This window comes from Cervus canadensis, chromosome 2 (assembly GCF_019320065.1).
Source record: "Cervus canadensis isolate Bull #8, Minnesota chromosome 2, ASM1932006v1, whole genome shotgun sequence".
Lineage (NCBI taxonomy): Eukaryota > Metazoa > Chordata > Mammalia > Artiodactyla > Cervidae > Cervus > Cervus canadensis.
In genome coordinates, this window is record NC_057387.1 from 112,921,363 (window position 1) to 112,941,452 (window position 20,090).

The window sequence follows — 20,090 nt, forward strand, 5'->3', positions numbered from 1 at the left end:
ATTAGATACTAACATGATTCCATTAACATGAGCTTCAGGAACCAGACTCCTTGTTTATGAGGATTGCAGTCAGGAGTCTGGTCCTGTGGGGGGGCAGACGGGACCAACTGAGAACCAGGCATAAGAGCTCGCTCTGAAGCGGTGCAGACACATTACCGCGCTGGGAGTCACACGGGGTAAACACTAAGCAAAACTCTTGAGATTTAAGAGCTGTGCCTGTCACAGAGAGATCCTAACCTCAAAAGAAAGAGCACGGAAGGCAGTGCGGCCCTAGATGGGGTTGAAGTGAGAGAAGGAGTGGAACCTCCTGGTGCGTAAAGACACAAATGAGTTTAGCAGACGAATGACTGGGGAAGGTCATCGTGTCTCAGGAAAGCTTGGTCTCCTTCACAGGCACGCTGCTTTCACGAAGAGAGACAACGACGAACATTCCAAGAGCGGGGCGGGCTGGGACATGAAGAGGGAGCACAAAGGGAGAAGTGCCCTGTGAACATGACCAAACAGCCCGCTCCCTAATAATAAAGGAAGTGTGATGCCTTATCTACCTATGTGATAACACCAAATGCGAAGAAGTCAACAGTTACACCTTAAGAGCGGTTGTCAACAGGAAGAAACCTTCAGACAGGTACTTAGCTAGATACATACTAGTTATTTTACCCGAACGTTTTGCATATTTTCATCTCGTGACCCCCGCCTCTAGAGTTTCATTCTAACGAAATAAATGTGGATGTTGATAAAGATTTAGCTAAAAACATCCAACAGTAATTGGAAGATATATGGATATCTGTATATCTCCAAGTTTACAAAAATAGGGGACTTAATACCATGGAAAGAAATGCACATGATAGTTGTGAGTGACAAGGAAGAGCTTCAAACATCATCACAGCTCGGTACAGGTTTTATAAATGCCAGCGTGTATAGACACGGAGGAGACAGAAAGACATCCATCAGAGTTCCAGGGCTTGCTTCATACAAGGTGCTGCTCTCCATTTGCTCATCCTAGCTTTCTGAATTTGCCAGTGAACATGGATTACTTCCATGTAAAAAAAAAAGATTCTTCAAAAGGACATGAAATTAACCCAGAAACAGGTGGGGCAAGTAGCTGAGAGACTCTATCAGGCCAGTCAGGGATGCGCAGGACTGCAGGACAGGTGGGCGAAGCTGCCAGGTTGGGGAGGGCGGTGTGTGGAGGGGGGTCAGGGGGTGGGCTCAGGTGTCGGCCCCCAGCCCTGAGAGTTCCGTCCCTTCCAGGCACCTTTCTCTGCGGCCTGACGGTCTCTGTGTCCCCGAGCCCTGCGCCAGGTCCCCAGGCTCCTCCCAGCCAGGCGTCGGGCTCCGATCGCTGTTGGGTCGGGGGGACCTCCTGCCAGAGAGCGCTTCCCGTCTTCTGTTTGTTTTCAGCTGTCTCGGGTTCTGAGACACTCTGGAGGTCAGCAGTGTGTGGACGCAGGTGCAGTCATGGGAGGAGAGAGGGGCAGGAGGGTTGCATGTAAACAGGGGAGGAAGAAGGGGACCCAGAGGCTGGAGGCAGGGGCGCCTGGAAGACGTTCTCATGAGAGGCCATTACTGTTTTAAGCAGAGAGGTGAGTGAATGGGGGATGAGAAAATCCGTTTGGGCATGAGGGTATTTTGAGGGGTTCAAGTGCCGAGGGTCTTAGCCTAGGTCCCCCAGAGCAGAGCCTGACACAGGGCTTCAGTGCCAGCAGCAGCTTGGAGCCGTGATCCCAGGGGACTGGGGTGATGGAGACGGGGGCTGGGGACAGGGGTCTGGGAAGGAGGGAGGGTCAACGCCAGGCTGTGTTGTCCCACTGGCCAGAATTGTCCACTGAGGGCAGGAGAGGGGCAAGTGATCCCCTGCGGAAGAGGCCCCTGCGTGGCTGCAGGAAACAGGTTCTGCCGTTTGGACTGGGAATCTGAGGCTCCAGTTACTAGAACTGGACCTGGGGCGGGGAGCCTGGGCCCCAGGTAGGAACAGCACGTCACCCCACACACTTCCCACCCTGGGGGGAAGACCTGCTGGAGGAGGGGCAGAGGGGGTCCTGGAGAGTGTGAGTCCAGGTCAGGGGCCCCTCTTCTCCAGTCAAAGAGAAGGACTGAAAAACCCAGGCAGGAAAAGCCTTGACCAGAAGGAGACTCCAAAGAGAAAGAGGAAAGGGTGTGAATGGATTTGTTCTTGTTCAGTCGCTCAGTCGTGTCTGACTCTGGGACCCCATGGACTGCAGCACACCAGGCTCCTCTGTCCTCCACAGTCTCCCAGAGCTTGCTCAAACTCGTGTCCATTGAGTCGGGAATGCCATCCAACCATCTCATCCTCTGCCCTCCCCTTCTCTTGCCTTCAATCTTTCCCAGCATCAGGGTATTTTCCAATGAGTCGGCTTTTCCCATCAGGTGGCCAAAGTACTAGAGTTTTAATGTCAGCATCAGTCCTTTCAATGAATATTCAGGGTTGATTTCCTTTAGGATTGATTGGTTTGATCTCCTTGCTATTCAAGGGACATTCGAGAGTCTTCTCCAACACCACAATTCAAAAGCATCAGTTCTTCGGTGCTCAGCTTTCTTTACGGTACAAGGATAAATAGACACATGTTTCTAGGTGTGGGGGTGGGGGGCTGGGGATGGCATCTTGGTTGTATAATAGATAAGGTCACATCCGAGACACAGGCACCAGTGCGGGCTGGGAACAGCAGCAGCAGCCAGCAGTACTCGTGTGCCTGCTACGAGCCTAGTGTGTCAGAAGCAGCCGAGTGGGTGTCGGAAAGGGGGCTGGAAGGCACCGCCAAGTGGGGCCAAGGGCCTGACGGAAGCCTCGGGTGGTGTGTGTGTTCGATGGCACCAGGCCCTTTGTTTTTTCTGTTAGCTCAGAAGCTACATGCAAAGAAGGTGTACAGTTGGACCGATGACGGGTCGGTGGCTGGGATGAAGAGCCAAAGAATGGGGATCCTGGGTGCTGGCCACAGTGGGGGCGTGACTCAGCATGGAGTCCAGCTGGATGGGACAGGAAGTGGGGAGAGCTAGAAGAAGGGCTGAGGGGAGGAACTGGGGGTTTCGTGAGCTGCATCGACGGGTGGGCTCAGGTTAGGGGCAGAAAGAACTGGAGACGTGGAAGGCCATGGAAAGATGTTGTTACCTGCAGTTTAATTTTAGCAGTGGAGGAAAGGGCAGAGAGCAGGACTCAGACAACCTGGAAAGAGTCTCCTTGCAGGAAACCTAGGAATGCTGCCTTGAAGATAAGGTTTTTAAAAACCCAGACCTAAGTGCACCGTGGAAGTAAGGGGAATCCCCAGAAGGCAGGAGTAAAACAGGAAACATAGATTAGCAGTCTGCTCAATGATTTCTGCGTCAGGAGGGCCCTTTGTTGGGTGCTCTAACCAGAGCTTGGGTTTTGATGCCCAGCTGTGGAGTTGGGTGTGAGGTCCTTATATGGAGCTGGGGTTTTCAAGCTCTGCATCCTGGGTGAGAGGACAGACTCGGGAGAAATCTGCCCACTGGAACAGACCAGAATGAGCATCTCTTTTCACCTTGGCTCTCAGTAGGGAAAGGGCTCCCCTGGGAACTTGCCGCAGGGCTTCCCCTCTCGGGTTTGAATTCACACCACCTTCAGGATCTGGGAACTCAGGCCCAAAAGGTCACATAAAGAGTAGTCCAGGGTTGGGGTACTCTCAGGAGTGTCTGGTAGAAGCTGACAGCTCTAGCCAGTGAAACACTGCAACCCACAGACCAAGCCTCATCGAAATGAGCTCACAACCTAAAATTACAAAACCCAAAGGGAGTAGTTCAACCATGGACAACAGTCAGCAGAATAATAGAGAGAAGGATCGTACTTCCACCCAAGGAACTGAGGTCAGAGAGGAGAGTTTAACACACATGTATGAGAGATCACTAAGGAAATTAAGGAAGAATTGAATAAGTAACAAAAGAACAAGACAAGATGAATTTTCGAAAGAACCACATAAAATTTTCAGACATGCAGAGTGAAGTTGCTAAAATTAAAAATTCAGTGGGGAAGACAAAAAACATGTTAGAATAACAGAAAACATTGCTAGCAAACTGGAAGACAGCTCCGAGGAAGCTATCCCAAAGCAGGCCAGCCAGAAGAGGAGATGGAAGTAGAGGTTCTGGAGGAGAGGGGCTGCAATGATGCTGTGAGCCCCTCTCCTCTGCCCGGGGACGCGCCCAGCCCCAGCTGCCAGAGGAGTGGTCTGCTGATGGCTCCCAGCTGCATCCTTCTGCAGAGTGCTGTCCTTGGACAAAAGGAGTCGCCTCACCTGGAAGTGCTTGGGAGGTCACCCCCTTCCTCCAAGAGGGGACACCCCCGCAAAAGGCCAATGTCTGATTGATGGTGGTAGAAAAGGCCAGCTCCCCCTGAGTTCGCCATGGAATTGGGCTGAGCTGAGGCTTGAGCCTGAATCACAAGTCTGCCAAGTCTCTCCCCTGCCCCACCGAGCTGCCCCCAGAGCAGCTCCCCAGTGAATTCTTTGCATGAGCAGCCTGACTCCAGCTTTTCTAGGGCACCTGATCCACTGCAAGGCGTTCCAGCGGCGGAGAGTGGAGAAGGGGCAGGATTCTCCCAGAGGAGTTGTGAGAGGTGATGAAGGGAGAGGATCCTCAGGTTCAGGAAGTCCTCCAAGTCCCAAGGATGGGAAATAACAGCAATTACACACTTTTCATACTCTGGTGGTATCGCTCAATGCCAATGCGAAAGATCACAACAAACTGGAAAATTCTTCAAGAGATGGGAATACCAGACCACCTGACCTGCCTCCTGAGAAATCCGTATGCAGGTCAAGAAGCAACAGTTAGAACTGGATATAGAACAACAGACTGCTTCGAAATACGGAAAGGAGTACGTCAGTTCAGTTCAGTTCAGTTGCTTAATCATGTCTGACCCTTTGCGATCCCATGGACTACAGCACGTCAGGCCTCCCTGTCCATCAACTCCTGGAATTTACTCAAAGTCATGTCCATTGAGTCGATGATGCCAACCATCTCATCCTCTGTCATCACCTTCTCTTCCCGCCTTCAATCTTTCCCAGCATCAGGGTCTTTTCAAATGAGTCAGCTCTTCCCATGAGGTGGCCAAAGTATTGAAGTTTCAGCTTCAGCTTCAATCCTTCCAATGAACACTCAGGACTCATCTCCTTTAGGATGGACTGGTTGGATCTCCTTGCAGTCCAAGGGACTCTCAAGAGTCTTCTCCAACACCACAGTTCAAAAGCATCAATTCTGCGCTCAGCTTTCTTTATAGCCCAACTCTCACATCCATACATGACCACTGGAAAAACCATAACCTTGACCAGACAGACCTTTGTTGGCAAAGTGATGTCTCTGCTTTTTAATATGCTGTCTAGGTTGGTCATAGCTCTTCTTCCAAGGAGCAAGCGTCTTTTAATTTCATGGCTGCAATCACCATCTGCAGTGATTTTGGAGTCCAAAAAAATAAAGTTTGTCACTGTTTCCATTGTTTCCCCATCTATTTGCCAGGAAGTTATGGGACCAGATGTCATGATCTTAGTTTTCTGAATGTTGAGTATATTGTCACCCCGCTTATTTATATGCAGAGTAAGTACATCATGAGAAATGCTGGGCTGGATGAAGCACAAGCTGGAATCAAGACTGCTGGGAGAAATATCAGTAACCTCAGATATGCAGATGACACTACCCTTATGGCAGAAAGCAAAGAACTAAAGAGCCTCTTGATGAAAGTGAAAGAGGAGAGTGAAAAAGTTGGCTTAAAACTCAACATTCTGATGGGAAGAACTGACTCATCTGAAAAGACCTTGATTGAAGGGCAAGATTGAAGGCAGGAGGAGAAGGGGACGACAGAGGATGAGATGGTTGGATGGCATCACAGACTCAATGGACATGAGTCTGGGTAAACTCCGGGAGTTGGTGGTGGACAGGGAGGCCTGGTGTGCTACAGTCCATGGGGTCACAAAGAGTCAGACACGACTGAGTGACTGAACTGAACTGAACTGAATGTGATAGAAACTTCCCTAAAGGGAAGGACAGGGTGGGATGAACTGAGAGAGTAGCACTGAAACATATACATTACCATATGTAAAATAGACACCTGTTGGGAACTTGCTGCATGATACAGGGAGCTCAGACTCAGTGCTCTGGACAACCTAGAGGGATGGGATGGGGTGGGAGAAGGGAGGGAGGTTCCAGAGGAAAGGGACATATGTATACCTATGGCTGATTCATGCTGATGTATGACAGAAACTAACATAATATTATAAAGCAATTATCCTCAACTTAATAAAAAACGCCCAAAAGGAACGACAGATTCCCTCCTGTACACTGACAGCTGGGTTGACCGCAGTCTTCTGGATGTCTTCAAACCCACATTTTCAAAGTGCTAAGAGAAAATACAGGTTAGCCTAGAACTCTGGGCCAGTGAGCCTTGCATTCAGTGATGAAGGTAAAATCCTGACGCTTCCCAGACAAACACTGAAAGAATCTACCAAGGCGAGGCTCACTGCCAGAACTCAGCAAGGACATTAGGCCAGGTAGCAGCCATCGTGCGTGACCGCCCCCCACACACACATCCCTGGCTTCTCAGGCTCGGGACCACCAGCACCCAGGAGTCCCATTGCTGCACCTGCTGCCTTCTGCCTGAGGGCAGCCTGCATGTGGCAGGACGTGGTGCCCTGGACCAGCCTTCCGACGACTCAGAGGAGTGGGTAACACCAGGCTCCTCTCCCTGCAGGGGGCCCTCTGTGGGGTGCTCTGGGCAATTTCCAGGGGCCCCATCAGGACGAGCCCCAGTTGCCCAAACTGTGCCTTCAGACACCCTGTCTTAGCCTCCTCCCTTCTCCCTCTCAGGCTCCTGCTTCCCTATCCTATGCCCAGGGGATCACTTTCCCAGATAAGCTACGTGTGCTCAAAGCCTTGTCTTAAGGACAGATGGGATCCCAACTGGAGACCCAGCACTGGAACGGGTCCTACGAGGCTGACTTTCAGGACAGGGCCTCACTGCTGGAGGGGCGTGGGGCAGCGTAACTCTGGTGGGTCCAGGCATTGCGGTTACTAAATTGGCATCCGAGGTGGGTGGGCACAGAGCAAAGAGGAATCTCGCTCTCTGTGTAGGGTGGGGCTCCAGTGCTTGGAGGGGCTTCCCTGGTGGCTCAGTCAGTGAAGAATCCGTGTGCACTGCATCACAGGAGACAGGGGTTCGATCCCTGGGTCTGGAAGATCCCCTGGAGAAGGAAATGGCAAGCCACTCCAGTATTCTTGCCTGGAAAATTCCATGGACAGAGGAGCCTAGGCTACAGTCCATGGGTTCACAGAGAGTTGGACATGACTTAGCAACTAAACCACCACCACCAGTGCCTGGAAGATGGGGCGCAAAGGGCAATTTTAAGGATAATGGAGTTGATTTTGCGGTTATTGGCTGCAGCAGAAGCTCTGGAAGAAAGAAAACAAAAGGCCAACCAGCTAGAGGATGCCTGGGACACCATGCAAAAGGCCACACTGGAAAACAGCCTCGGCTCCTGTGGTTGGAGGGCAAACTGTCCTGAAAAATCAGCGGGACCTTTGAGTGCAGCGGGCTGTTACCAGGGAGGCTGGCTTCCTCCCCAGCAAGTTTCTGCTGCTAAAGGCAAGGGCCTGGTCAGGGAGGAAGGGATCCTGAGTGCAGAGGGTGCTGAGAAAGTGTGCCCAGAACCTCAGCCTCTGCGGTCTCCTGAAAGGAGGGTCCTCGCCCGTGCAGGAGGAGGGGCCTTGTAGGCCTCAGCTGGGATGGTGGACCCCTTGCCCAGCTCAAGACCCCCTCACCTGCCCTCTTGGCTTCTAGAGTGAAGGTCAGCTCCACGTGTGGGCCGGGCGGTGGGCTGACAGCCCCCGTGGCAGGAGTTGGTTCCTATGGTTCAGGCAGAGCAGCAGCAGAGGAGGTGTGTGGGCAGGGGAGGGAGGGTGGTCCTCTTCCGCTGCTCGGGCTTCTGGCAAGGACAGTGGAAGCCGGAACTCGTGGACCCCCAGAACTTCCCCTGGAAATGTGGAGACAGTGGCCGGCAGTGGACGACGGATGGGCCAGACTTGCCATGGCTCCCAGAGGGAGACAAGCTGGAAATGATCCAGGAGGTTCTGAGTCTCAGGGCCACAGGGCACTCTTCCTCCCACCCCAAGTCTTTCCTGCGGGGCTCTGGGTTTGCAGGCCCACCTGTGGTGTTTGCCCAGTTCCTTTCACAGAACCGGGTAAGGTTTGTTTCTAGGCTTAGTATGTGGCCATGGCCAGAGTTCATAAGTGTTTCATATTCGCCCAAAAAGAAATGTTTGCTGATTCAGGAGTGCAGAATTCTTTCCATACATGAACTTGAATTGAAGCTTGGGATGGATGTACCTTGAAGATGACAGAGCCCTTCCTTTGGTTCCCTGACCTGTGGAATAACAGTCATGGTTGGAAAGGCCATGGGGAAGCCCTTTCACGAGCCTCCCGGCTCCCTGCCCCTGCCCCTGCCCCCTTCTCGGGCCAAGGCCATGCATCAGCTGAAAAGAAAATTCTGAGCAAGAAATTGTAGATGTGTGAGTGAGTGAATGCAGGTGTGCACTGTAGCAAACCAGGATATGAACTAAAATGATGGATGCTCTCCAGTGCTGCCTAGTGCGGGAGCTGGAAAGGCAGCAGGGGACACTGAAGTTCAGGCATTTCAGCATCCTGGTGTTGTCTGAGGGGTTGAACTTCAGATTTTCTTAGGTAAAAGTATTTGTTACAAGATTTGAAGAAAACACATAAAGACTTGAAACAGAATATACCACTTCCATGGCAGTAGAGTTGGGATGCTGTGGGTGAGGGGAGAAAAGAAGAAAATGGGGGGAAAAAAATCAGTCCAATAGAAATTAAGAAGAATAAAAGAGTCATGGGAAGAGCAAGTTTAACAGAAAACCCAGAATAACACTGGGAACAAGTCCAAATATATCAGTTATCACAACAAATGTAAACAGACTAAATTTTCCAATTAAAGACAGGTTGTCAGATTGGGTTTAAAAATGTGATCTGTCTCCCAGATGTTTTCAAGTGGTGGCCCTAAACATGAAAACGCTAAAATCTCAGAGTCGGCAGAGGCAAAAAATGATGTTCTAGGCCAACCCTGACCAAAACAAGTCCCTGTTACCATAGTATCAGTTAAATTGACTCTAAGGGAAGAATGCATTAGTGATCAAAGTGGCCACTGCATAATAGCAAGAGGGTCATTCTTCAGGGAGATTATCAGTTTAAATGTTTTTCCATCTAGTAATAATAACCTTCAAATAATATAAAGCAGGGTTTCCCTGGTGGCTCAGACAGTAAAGAATCTGCCTGCAGTACAGAAGACCCTGGTTCAATCTCTGATTGGGAAGACCCTCTTGGAGAAGGGAATGACTACTCTCTCCAGTATTCTTACTTGTCCTCCACAGACAGAGGACCCTGGCAGATGACAGTTCATAGGGTTGCAAAGATTCAGATACAACTGAGCGACTTTCATTCATACAATAATAGCCTCCAAAAATATAAAGCAACAATTTTCAAAGTTCTTAGGAGAAACTTATAAACTCACAGTAGTGGAGAACAGTGGTCTTTTAATAACTTAAATACAACTTCTGATATACAAAGGCAAAGGAGAAAAGGAAAGATATACCCATCTGAATGCAGAGTTCCAAAGAATAGAAAGGAGAGATAGGAAAGACTTCTTCAGTGATCAATGCAAAGAAATAGAGGAAAAGAATAAAATGGGAAAGACTAGAGATGTCTTCAAGAAAATTAGAGATGCCAAGGGAATATTTCATGCAAAGATGAGCACGATGAAGGACAGAAATGGTATGGACCTAAGAGAAGCAGAAGATATTAAGAGGAGGTGGCAAGAATACACAGAAGAACTATACAAAAAAGATCTTAATGACCCAGATAACCACGATGGTGTGATCACTGACCTAGAGCCAGACATCCTGGAATGCAAAGTCAAGTGGATCTTAGGAAGCATCACTATGAACAAAGCTAGCGGAGATGATGAAATTCCAGTTGCTCTATTTCAGATCCTAAAAGATGATGCTGCAAAAGTGCTGCACTCAGTATGCCAGCAAATTTGGAAAACTCAGCAGTGGCCACAGGACTGGAAAAGGTCAGTTTTCATTCCAATCCCAAAGAAAGGCAATGCCAAAGGATGTTCAAACTACCACACAATTGCACTCATCTCATGCTAGCAAAGTAATGCTCAAAATTCTCCAAGTCAGGCTTCAAGAGCATGTGAACCATGAAATTCCAGATGTTCAAGCTGGATTTAGAAAAGACAGAGGAACCAGAGATCAAATTGCCAACATTTGTTGGGCCATAGAAAAAGCAAGACAGAGTTCCAGAAAAACATCTATTTCTGCTTTATTGACTATGCCAAAGCCTTTGACTGTGTAGATCACAATAAACTGGAAAATTCTGAAAGAGATGGGAATACCAGACCACCTGACCTGCCTCTCAAGAAACCTGTATGCAGGTCAAGAAGCAACAGTTAGAACTAGACATGGAACAACAGACTGGTTCCAAATAGGAAAAGGAGTACATCAAGGCTGTATATTGTCACCCTGCTTATTTAACTTATATGCAGAGTACATCATGAGAAACGCTGGGCTGGATGAAGCACAAGCTGGAATCAAGATTGCTGGGAGAAATATCAACAACCTCAGATATGCAGATGACACTAACCTTGTGACAAAAAGCAAAGAGGAACTAAAGAGCCTCTTGATGAAAGTGAAAGAGGAGAGTGAAAAAGCTGGCTTAAAACTCAATAGTCAGAAAACTAAGATCATGGCATCCAGTCCCATGACCTCATGGCAAATAGATGGGGAAACAATGGAAACGGTGACAGACTTTATTTTCTTGGGCTCCAAAATCACTGCAGATGGTGATGGAAGCCATGAAATTAAAAGATGCTTGCTCCTCAGAAGAAAAGCTATGGCCAACCTAGACATATTAAAGAGCAGTGATATAAGTTTGCCAACAAAGGTCCATCTAGTCAAAGCTTTGGTTTTTCTAGTAGTCATGTGTGCATGTGGGAGTTGGACTATAAGAAAGCTGAGTGCTGAAGAATTGATGCTTTTGAACTGTGGTGTTGGAGAAGACTCTTGAGAGCCTCTTGGACTGCAAGGAGATCCATCCAGTCCATCCTAAAGGAAATCAGTCCTGGACTGATGCTGAAGCTGAAACTCCAATACTTTGGCCACCTGATGTGAAGAGCTGACTCATTTGAAAAGACCCTGATGCAGGGAAAGATTGAAGGCAGGAGGAGAAGGGGACAACAGAGGAAGAGATGGTTGGATGGCATCACCGACTCAGTGGACATGAGTTTGAGCAAGCCCTGGGAGTTGGTGATGGACAGGGAAGCCTGGCGTGCTGCAGTCCATGGGGTCGCAAAGAGTCAGACACGACTGAGCAACTGAACTGAACTGATACAAGTTTTGCATAATAAAATTAGTAAGTGTATACAAATGCCATAGCAAAGGAATTCTGCCTTCCTAAATTAGGTAGGCAGGTACATGTAGAACACGTATAAACACTGGCCGTGGCCACACATTAGGCTACATAGCAAATTTCAGCAAGTTCCAAAGAACCAGCCACATAGACCACCTTCTGTTACTACAATGTTATTGAGTTAGAAACCAATTACTAAAAGATAACTCCAAGAACATCTATAAGCAAACTATTAGAACTAGTAGGAGAACTTGATAAGATTGCTGGATATGAGATCTACTTATCAAACTTCACTGTGTCTCTGTATACCAGGTAGAAAGAAAGACCCAGAACTGTAAGGAAAGTTCCATTTATAAAGCAAAACCCTTATGATTCCTAGGCATATATCCAGCAAAATGTGCCTAATGTATCTATGGATACACGTGAAACTTAATTGAAAAACATCTAATAAGGACCCAGATAACTGGAGATGTACACCAAATTTCATAAGTTCTGAAACATGCATTTTTTCATGTTTTTGACATCTCAAAAATCAGATATGTCTTTAAATTAATGGCCCCTTACTCTGTGTCATAGGTAACAGATCAATTGGCAGCGCTTCTTCTTTCTGTGCAGCACATAAAATAATAATGTATCTTCCACTCAATGACCTCTTGGATTCAATTTAAATGAGTACCATGTCAATGGATGGAAAGACTGAAAGTTGTATGGCTCCTCTTGCCAGAGTCTTTTGTAACTTAAGAGCAATTTTTGGCAAGTGGCTTCTGAAAATCACTGAATAGCAAAAAACCTAAGAACAGGCAAGGCAATATTGATAAATACATGATGGTGGAGGAAGGTGTATTTACCAGGTGTCATGATCTCATTTAAACTTTAGGGATTCAACCACATGGTGCTGGCTGGGAGGGGATAGAGCTGTGTAACAGAGTAGAGTCCAGACAGCGACACACGGGCTGTAGAAATTTGATCTCTGATAGCGATTGCATTACCGAGGAGTGGAGAAAGACTACTGAATAATTGATGCTTGGACAATTGGTTAACCATGCTAAAAAAAAGATGCAATTCTTATCTCACACCCAAAAATTAAACTTGGCAGAAAAAAATCTATATGTGAAAAGCAAAACTTTAAAGTTTTAGCAGTAAATGTGGGACAGTTTTGTAATTCATGGAGGGATTTTTTTTTTTTAATATATATAAAGATTTCTTCTCTAGGACACATAAAAAAGCATAAACCGTAATGGAAAATATCAACAAATTTGGCATCACTAACCATGAGGGAAATGCAAATTAAACCACGATGAGGAACCACTTCACACCTCTCTGAGTGGTGAGTGAAAGTCAGTGAAGATAATAAGCACTGGCGAGGATGCTCAGCAATTACAACCCTCACAAACGGCTGGTGGGGATGCAAAATGGTACAGCCACTCTGAAAAGTTGCTTGGCAGTTATTTCTCCAAAGATAAACATACACCTACCATGTGAACCAGCAACCCTGCTTTTAGGTATTTCCCCTAGAGACATGAAAGTGATGCTCCCATGAAGATCTATGCCTGTGTGATGCTCACTTGAAAATCTCTGCATGCTTGCTTATAGCAGCTCTATTTGTCACAGTCCTAAACTGGACATAAGTCACAGGTCTTTCATTTGCACAACTGAAACTCATAAAATTTCACTGGCCATTAGTCTTAAATATAAATGTCTATGGGTGCTGCTGGAGTCAGTTATTTCTATATGAAAATCAAATTACAGGTACACCAACAGGTAGTTTCTATTTGCAGACACAAAAGGAATGTCAGAGTATCAGAGCACTGAGTGAATACACAAACCGTAGCACATCCATACAGCAGAACTCCGGACAACAACGACATAGAATGGACCATTACAGAAACACGCAGCAACACATTTGAACATATGTTTGCTATTCTTTCTACTTTTCTGCAAGCTTGAAATACTTCATAGGGATACACAAAATAAAATACATACCTACATAAGAAAGTTATGGAGGGCATTTCAAGACCAGAACCTTTCTCTTCCAAGATATGATTAGTGTTTAAATGCCAGTGGTTATTTCCTCAATGCGTGTCTTCCACACCAGACAAGAAGCTCTCTGGAATGGACTCTGTCCACCTCACTCAGCTCCTGGGGCCTCAATAAATGTATCCTGAGTGGACAAAATCATTTCTGTGATCCAGAAAAGACAAGACTTGTACATTATGTATTAACTGCATTTAGGAGGAGATCCATTTGCACAATTGAAACTCATAAAATTTCATTGGCTATTAGTCTTAAATATAAATGTCTTATGGATGCTGCTGGAGTCACTTATTTCTATATGAAAATCAAATTATAGGTTCACCAACAAGCAGTTGCTATTTGTAGACACCAAAGAAATTTCAGCATATCATAACAATCACTCAGATAAATATCTAAAAGTGGGCAAGCTTTTTACCTTTCAGTGACCACGTCGTGTTGCATTGTTTTTGTTTAGAAGGAAGAAACTTACTAGGAGACATGATACTTCATGATGATTTCACTTTTAAGTGAAAATGATTATTATTCTGCAAATCTTTTAAACATTTGACCCCCAAAACATTACCACAGTTTATAGTTTGGGCCAACTGAGCCAACTATTTGTATTTTAGACACCTGTGCAGCAACTTTGTGCCAGGCACACAGACTGACCTTTTTCCACTTAAGCCTTACAGCAGCCTCCCCAGACAGGAATTCTTCTTATCTACAGTGCGGATGAAGACAGATAGACTTACCTTACTTACAGATAGACTGAACCTCAGCTCAGTTCAGTCACGCAGTCGTGTCCGACTCTTTGCGATCCCATGGACTGCAGCACGCCAGGCCTCCTTGTCCATCACCAACTCCCAGAGTCCACCCAAACTCATGTCCATTGAGTCAGTGATGCCATCCGGCCATCTTATCCTCCATCATCCCCTTCTCTTGTCTTCAATCTTGCCCAGCATCAGGGTCTTTTCAAATGAGTCAGCCCTTCACATCAGATGGCCAAAGTGTTGGAGTTTCAGCTTCAATATCAGTTCTTCCAATGAACGTTCAGGATTGATTTCCTTTAGGATGGACTGGTTGGATCTCCTTGCAGTCCAAGGGACTCTCAAGACTCTTCTCCGACACCACAGTTCAAAAGCATCAGTTCTTTGGCACTCAGCTTTCTTTATAGTCCAACTCTCACATCCATACCTGACTACTGGAAAAACCATAGCTTTGACTAGACGGACCTTTGTTGACAAAGTAATGTCTCTGCTTTTTAATATGCTGTCTAGGTTGGTCATAACTTTCCTTTCAAGGAGTAAGCGTCTTTTAATTTCATGGCTGCAGTCACCATCTGCAGTGATTTTGGAGCCCCCCAAAATAAAGTCTACCACTGTTTCCACTGTTTCCCCATTTATTTGCCATGAAGTGATGGGACCGGATGCCATGATCTTAGCTTTCTGAATGTTGAGCTTTAAGCCAACTTTTTCACTCTCCTCTTTCACTTTCATCAAGAGGCTCTTTAATTCTTCTTCACTTTCTGCCATAAGGGTGGGGTCATCTGCATATCTGAGGTTATTGATATTTCTCCCAGCAATCTTGATTCCAGCTTGTGCTTCTTCCAGCCCAGCGTTTTTCATGATGTACTCTGCATATAAGTTAAATAAGCAGGGTGACAATATACAGCCTTGACGTACACACGAGAACCTGCTTACAGCCAAAGAAAGAGGGGCCACATACATGTACGTGTAGCTGACGCTTTGCCGTGTGGGAGAAGCTAACACAGCATAGTAGAGCAGCTGTTGTCGTTGTTGCTCAGTCGCTCAGTCGTGTCCGACTCTGGCCCCACGGACTGCAGCACGCCAGGCCTCCCTGTCCATCACCACCTCCCAAACCTTACTCAAACCCATGTCCATCGAGTCGGCGGTGCCATCCAACCATCTCATCCTCTGTCACCACCTTCTCCTTCTGCCTTCAATCCCTCCCAGCATCAGGGTCTTTTCCAATGAGTTGGCTGTTTGCATCAGGTGGCAAAAGTATTGGAGTTTCAGCTTCAGCATCAGTCCTTAAAGCTATAATAAACTATACTCTAATAAAAATTAAGAAAAGACGAAGAAAAAGACCCTACCTGCAGACACACGTCTGGACTATAAACTCCGTGGAGGGGCTGGATGAGAGTGGGCATGGGGAGACAAGTCTGTCACACTCACAGCGGTAGCCCTAGTGCTTAGCACACTGCCCAGCACATAGTAGGCACTCAGAGAGCACCTGCTCAGCGGATTATTCAGGGAGCCTCCTCTACCGAGATGGAGATCGCGTCTGCCCCCAGTTCTAGCTGATTCAAAGCACTTGCCTTTTCTTTTTTTGAATCAGGCCCATAAATTTTGTTAAATCTCTCTTCAATCCCAACCCGTTGGGCATTGTCTTGCTAAAATGCTCCAGTAAAACAGGAATAATTAAACAACCTTTCCCTGCCTAAAGGAAAATATCACTCCCTGCTCTTTGGGCCAAAGGTGAGAGTCATCTGGGAAGGGCTTCCCCTTCCACTCTGGCACAGTTTGCGGTCTGTCCTTGGACCCTGACACGGCATCTTCAGGCCTCTCCCGAGACCCCCACCAGCCAAAACCTGGGGGACTCACATCCCTAGACCATTGCCGAACTTGCCTGACTACCCAGGAGGCCTACAAAGCAACCGGTGTGTTCACTATGTAAACACAATAATAAGGCATCTGTTTTTTAATTTTAATTTTATTTTCCCACTAAAATATTCAAGTGAGAAACATTTGGGGATTTATATTCAGGGCACAGGACCAAATGGCATCCGAGCGTTTCTTTGTTAAATATAATTAATTTTTCCTGGCTTTTTTCCTCCATCATGACAAAGCCAGAGCTGTACCATTCATCCTATTTATAGGTGAAAACGTCCCTTCCTCGAAGAGTCTCAGCAACAACCACCGAGATGCCATGCCGAAGGGCAGGCAGCAGAGCTATTCCCTTTCCTGTCCACGTATCGTGAAACAGAGAACCAGCCCCGGCCCTGGACTTTGGGCTCCTGACTTACATTTCGACAAACAAGCCACCACCACCACCGCCACGCAGACCTGGCTTTCCTCTTATCTAAGAAAGTGATTGAGCTGATTCTGCTTCACTTTGAATGGCCAAGGAAAAGTGACTTCCAGCTGCTGGAGGAGAAGCGTGGGTGGGAGATACTGTGCGTGTAGGGGAGAGACAAAGAAAACATTGCTTCTGTATTTTCCTTGTTTTCTTTTTCTAGAAAAAAAAAGGACCTCTTTGTTTTATATATATATATCTATCTCACAAACCCCCTCACGATTGGAATCCAGAGAAGTGCAGGAAGGAGAGCTGCAGAGAATGTTATTTTTCCAATAACAGAGACATGTGATCTGGCCCCTGGGTGTTGGTTTTAAGTGGAGATATTGACTTCCAGCTGACTGAGGAGTAGAGCATCTTTCTCCTGAAATATTGATAGTAGATTACACGAAACCACAAACTATCTCCATAAAGCACATCATTTCTAATCCTAATGGTGTTTTCTTTCGTCAGGATGACTGCTACATTCATGATATGATGGCTTTATTCTATCTTGGGGAAAAACTTTTTACCATACTGCTAAATTAACTTGTCAAAAGGCTTCAAACTTCGGAAGCTTTTACAGCTCAATTCAGTGCTATTATTCAAGATTGAATGGGAAGGCCATGGACTGTAAAAGCTTGCAAAAAATAAATTTCACAGGCTTTCATAGGCTGAGTGAAATACTTACCTTTTGTTCAGGTTGTATATCTTTATTGAGGAGCCTCGGAATAGCTGCGTTTTGCCCATAAATCCTCTTTCTCACCCTGAAAGGCTGTGTTTTGTCTGCTGCCCTTGAAGGGCCTCTCCAGCGCCTGCCCTCTTGATAACAATCCATTTCCCACAGAGGACGATGCGGACGGGTACACTCTCCAAAACAGGGGGCAGGAAGTGAGACAAAGACTCCAGCTCCCAGGATGAACCTTGGCTTTTTAAGATTCTTTTATTCTCGAAACAGATTCACAGGGGATTTGATAGCCAATTACTGCTTGAAAATGGAAGTCCGCCATCACGGCACTTTCCGAGGTTGATGTCTGTGGACCGGGGAGGAAGACACAGGCAGACATGGCAGCAGTCAGGGTTGGCCTTGCTCTAACCCAGACTGGTCCTGTGGAGCTCTGGGTGGAGCACACGTGTCCATGTGAGGTGGAGTCTTGGGCCATCCTGCAGGATGCTCAGGACACCGGACAATTAAGTCAATGCCACCAGCATGCCCTGATCCACTGGCCTTCTGTAGAGGTGGCCTGAGGCAGATGCCGGGCAAGCCCCTGCCTGTCCTCTTGGGCCCTGAGCTGTTTCTAGCGATGGGACCAGAGACCTCTGATAGGATATGCCTTTTCTTCTTCATGGAGCTCCGGTTCTCACTCAATCACTTCTTAAGAAAGTGCCATGAGTGAAGCTGGATTTTTTTAGTCTTCTAAGGCAGTTAGTTAGATGAGTGGGTAACCCTGGCATCTTGTGGACCAAGGTTTTGAATTCTTTCTTCAGTGTGAGGTGGATGCAGCTAGAGCCTGTTATGAAGAGTGAAGTAAGTCGGAAAGAGGAAAACAAGCATCATATACTAACGCGTGCATATTCTTGTTGTTGTTTAGTCTCGTCAGTCGTGTCTGACTCTTTGCAACCCCAGGGACTGCAGCATGCAAGGCTCCTCTGTCCTCCACTGCCTCCCAAAGTGTGCTCAAACTCAGGACCATTTGAGTCGGTGATGCCCGACTCTACCAACGGTTGGAGGGCATCCAACCATCTCATCTTCTGCCGCCCCCTTCTCCTCCTGCCTTCAATCTTTCCCAGCATCAGGGTCTTTTCCAATGAGTCGGCTCTTCCCATCAGGTGACCAAAGTATTGGAGCTTCAACTTTAGCATCAGTCCTTACCCCGGTTCGATTCCTGGGTTGGGAAGATCCACTGGAGAAAGGAAAGGCTACCCACTCCAGTATTCTTGGGCCTTCCTTGTGGCTCAGCTGGTAAAGAATCTGCCTGCAATGCGGGAGACCTGGGTTCCATCCTTGGGTCGGGAAGATCCCCTGGTGAAGGGAAAAACTACCCACTCCAGTATCCTGGCCTGGAGAATTCCGTGGACTGTATAGTCCACGGGGTTACAGAGAGTCGGACACGACTGAGCAACTTTCACTTCCAGTGAATATTCAGGGTTGATTTCTTTTAGGATTGACTGGTTTGATCTCCTTGAAGTCCAAGGGACACTCAAGAGTCTTCTCTAGCATCAGAAAAGTGGTACTGATGAACCTATTGGCAGGGCAGGAGTAGAGACTCAGACATGGAAAACTGACTTGTGGGCACAACGAGGGCAGGAGAGGGTGGGACGAACCGAGAGAGTAGGATTGAAATATGTGCACCGCCATGCATAAAATAGATAGCTAGTGGGAAGTTGCTCTATAACACAGAGAGCTCAACCCGGTGCTCTGTGACATCCTAGAGGGGTGGGATGAGGGGTGGGAGGGAGGCTCAAGAAGTGGGGGGACGTACGTATACTTATGACTGATTCACATTGCTGGATGGCAGAAACCACCACAACATTCTATAACAATTATCCGCCAGTTAAAAATAAATTTTAAAAAAGGATTTATTCCAGTGTCAACTCAAAACACTCAAGATACTAATGAAAATACATAGATTTCGTGTGCCTGTACCCCTAGGAGTCAACAGGGCGGTTGGGAGGACAAGGTATGCATACAAATATATACATACATCCCCTTATTTCTCATGCTTAAAGACAAGTTTAAATGCCTTCTCTTCCACAAAGCCTCCTTGATCCCTCAGCCAGAAGGAATCTTTACTTTGAACTTTTTTTGCAACACAGCATAATTTTCTTTCGACACTCAATAGTTCCCATGTTGTGTAACGTCGTTTGCATGCAGGCATTATTTTCCCTCTGGACTGTAAACGTCTGTGGGTTGAACCCTCTCTTATTCATCTTCCTCTCCTCCAGCACTCAGCCCAGTAGTTCACACACACTTTGTACCTTAGGGGGTGGGGCCCTGGGAATGAGTAATTTTGGAAGTTTATCAAGAGTGGGAAGCCAGGATTGCAAACCACTGTGCTAAGTGACCTGCATGTGAGGAAATACCCCGGGGTTTCTGTGAAGTGCCGGGAAGGGTCACAGAAGAGTTAGGACTGGAGCTGGGCTTTCGAGGGTGGGTGTGGCTGAAACGCTTGCCTTGCCCTGGGGCAGGCGGGGAGGAGGGGAGGTCTGGGCAGAAGTGAGAGTGCAGGGCTGTTCCCGGGATGGCACCCAGACCCTCACTCTTGGGCAACATCCCTTGGAAGCAGCACTGGATTTCCAGCCCCAGGGTTGGAGCTGGGCTTACTCTGCTCCAGGTAACTCTCATCTGGAGTATTGTGATGGGGTGGGAGGAGTCTCCCCAGTGCCCCTCACTTCTGACTCCCAGCCCCCTTCATGGCCATTTCACAGGGTCCCCACTTTTGTTGAGATGAAGTTCTCAGGCTTGGGCTTCTGATGTGTCATCCTTTTTGTGTTGTTACCTTTTTATTTTGTACTGCGGTATAGCCGATTAACAAAGTCGTGAGTTTCAGGTGAATAGCGGAGG